This window comes from Canis lupus, chromosome 35 (assembly GCF_003254725.2).
Source record: "Canis lupus dingo isolate Sandy chromosome 35, ASM325472v2, whole genome shotgun sequence".
Taxonomy (NCBI): domain Eukaryota; kingdom Metazoa; phylum Chordata; class Mammalia; order Carnivora; family Canidae; genus Canis; species Canis lupus.
In genome coordinates, this window is record NC_064277.1 from 4,652,197 (window position 1) to 4,655,270 (window position 3,074).

At 37.8% G+C, this 3,074-nt stretch overlaps 1 pseudogene; it reads right to left on the bottom strand.

Moving 5' to 3' along the window:
* Positions 1 to 565: 565 nt before the first annotated feature.
* Positions 566 to 1,218, bottom strand: LOC112659932 (CCAAT/enhancer-binding protein gamma-like; annotated as a pseudogene).
* Between the last annotated feature and the right edge of the window lie 1,856 nt (positions 1,219 to 3,074).

Here is a 3,074-nt window from a genome sequence, read left to right on the forward strand (position 1 = left end):
TTTTTATAATGGCAATGTTTTTATAGTTCTTCTGGGTAACATAGTATAAGCACTCCCTCCTCTCAATCACTATTTGTTAAGCTTTTTTCTTTTTTCTTTTTCTTTATTTTTCTTTCTTATCCATTTTTCTTCCTAATGAACTTGATTATTTTACTTCATTTTATTTTATTTTTTATTTTATTTTGTTTTGTTTTATTTTATTTTATTTTATTTATATTTTATTTTATTTTCCTTGGGAAGTGAGGATTCATGAAGAACATCAAGGTCCAAGACTTTTTTTTTCCATGTATCTTAGAAATTTGTTTTATCCCCACAAAAAAAAAAAAAAAAAAAAAAAAAAAAAAAAAAAAAAAAAAAAATCCCTGTCATTTAAAACTGGATCTTAAATCACATGGCTAACATTTTTAGCTAATCAACTCTTCAGTGCTGATCCTAGAAAAAAACCTTCAATGGACCTTTGAATAATGGAACAGGACGGTATTCAGCTATTGATACGAGGCGTGTAGGTAGGTAGTCACACATTTAATATTCATACCAAAGTTGTGAGGTTTGAAAGGAGTGAGGTCTACTGTCTTGCATTATCAGAGGTTGTTGTGTTTTCAGTGCTAGTGGATTGTACCTTATCTGCAAGGTTGTGTGCATGCTCAAGAAACAAATCTTTCAGGGGCACCTGGGTGGCTCAGTGGTTGAGCATCTGCCTTTGGCTCAGGGCGTAATCCCAAGGTCCTGAGATCGAGTCCCACATCGGGCTCCTTGCATGAAGCCTGCTTCTCCCTCTGCCTGTGTCTCTGTCTCTCTCTGTGTCTCTCATGAATAAATAAATAAAATCATTTTTAAAAAGGAAAAAAATCTTTCAGTACACTTAATTCCTTAGTCAGCAGTTTAATTTTTGCTTCCAACCATTCATTCTCTTCTTTGAGCTGATTCACTTTTTGCAATGCCCCCTGTGCCTTCTGCTTGCTTTTCAACTGGCTCTTTTTTCACAACCATATCGTTCCTCTCCCTACCTTGACGATACTCATCACTGTTGTGATCCATGGACAATCCAGAGTTTGCAATCCAAACTCTTTTTGCTTTGCTTGCTTGGAAGCGTGGATGTGCCTCCACCCCCAAGGCCAGCAGCACCCAGTTGGCAACCTGCTGTAAGCCGCTGGCAGGAGCCTGAGTATGAATAATACATATTCCCGTGGTACCGTCTCGCTGTGCTCTCTTGCTCATTGGGGCACTCTCTCTTGCTGACCCAGGACAGGTAGAAATGAAGGCAAGGTGAGCAAATGGTTTCCATGTTAAGTTGCTAAGAAATTTTATCCTGTACCTGCACCTCCAGCCTACCTGCCTGTAGGCAGCCTCCACTAGGAGTTGCCCCATGAGTCAGCGAAGAGGAGCTTCAGTTCCCCAATGGACTTCAGAATTAGTTTATCGAGTTCTTAAAAATGCCTGGGAATCATGGGTTTTAATTATTACTTACATTTTTTGTGTGTGATTTACATTCCCATTTCTCTAAGTCTTATTTCTCCAAGGTTGTACACTACCTAAGGACACTAGTCATCTTTTTTCTTTTTTTAAAGATTGTATTTATTTGAGAGAGAGCAAGCAGGGGTGAGGAGTGAGGGAGAAACAGGCTCCCCAATGGGGGGCTTGAACCCTGAGATCATGACCTGAACTGAAGGCAGACACTCAATCCACCAAGCCACTCAGGCGTCCCAATAACCATCTTTTATATTATGTCTTTGACATCTTCACCATACCTGCCTGCTCAATAAGTGTATATGCATATAGTAACCACTCCTTAGAAGTTTACATCACCAGAACTTTTAAAAAATATTTTTAAGCTAACCTATCACAAAGGGAAAGAATAGTGAATACCAGAGCATCTAATTTCAAAACGTATTTTCAACAAACTCAAGTGAAATGATTTTTAAGACTAAAATATTCACCAACAGTCAAATGATTCCATACAAAATAAATTAGTAGATCAAATTTGGAATTAATACCAAAAAACTGTCTAGTCTTTTCTTTTTGTACTCTGCTTTTATTATTATGTTCGATATTACTAAGTCTAAAGAACTCATTATTCAGATTTTTCATTGTTTTGTGTTTTGTGTATGTTTGTGATAAGATTTAGTAATATTGAATTCTGTTGTAAGAATATCTTCATGGGGTGCCTGGGTAGCTCAGTGGTTAGGTGTCTGCCTTTGGTTCAGGTCGTGATTCTGGGGTCCAGGGATCAGGGGTGAGACGCTCAACCAGGTGTCCCCAGGTGGACTAAATCTATGTGGCTGATGCACAGTCCTAACTTTTTAACTGTGACTACATCCATTTGCAGAAAAACTTATGGTATTAGAGTTGAAAGTACCCTCAGAGAGTCAATTCCTTCACTTAACTTACACTTAACTGAGGTCCAGAAAAGTAAAGTCAGATCACATAATTAGCCAAGCTGAGACTAGAATCAACTCTGGTTGCTCCCACCCAAGTGATATTTCCATTGCATTAGGCTGTAATATGGCAAATATCTTGGCCTTTTCTCAAAAGCAAATTAATTAAAAGTTACTTTTTTAGAAGCATGACTTCTTGTTTTGTGGCATGAGGGTAAGGGGAGCATTATGAAATCAAACAAAATAACATCAAAGATCCTAAAACTCTGAAAAGATTAGTTTTTGCTAAAAGATTAATTTGCTCTTTAAAAAGAGCAAGATCACTTTCAAAACAAAATGGCAGCCCTATAAAGCTATTGAAGATGATATATAATGGGCATAAAAAGTGAAAAGAGAGAGAAAGAGAGAAAACTTGGCACTGCACTCCAAAGGAGATGTGACTTTCAACAAACAATATAATGGCAAAATCCACAGGTAACAAAGAAGGTGGACACAATGAAAGGGAAGCAGCCAAGGCACATCGGGCAGGATTACAGGACAGAATGAAACATGTTTAGGATGATTCTGCATCTCACAGGATTTCACAATTTCAACTACTGAGATATATGTTGGGTTGAAGCATCATATGGCGAGGAGTTTCCTATCTTATGCAGAAGACAGCTTTACAACCTAGTGAGCAAATCATCCAACATGAGGAGA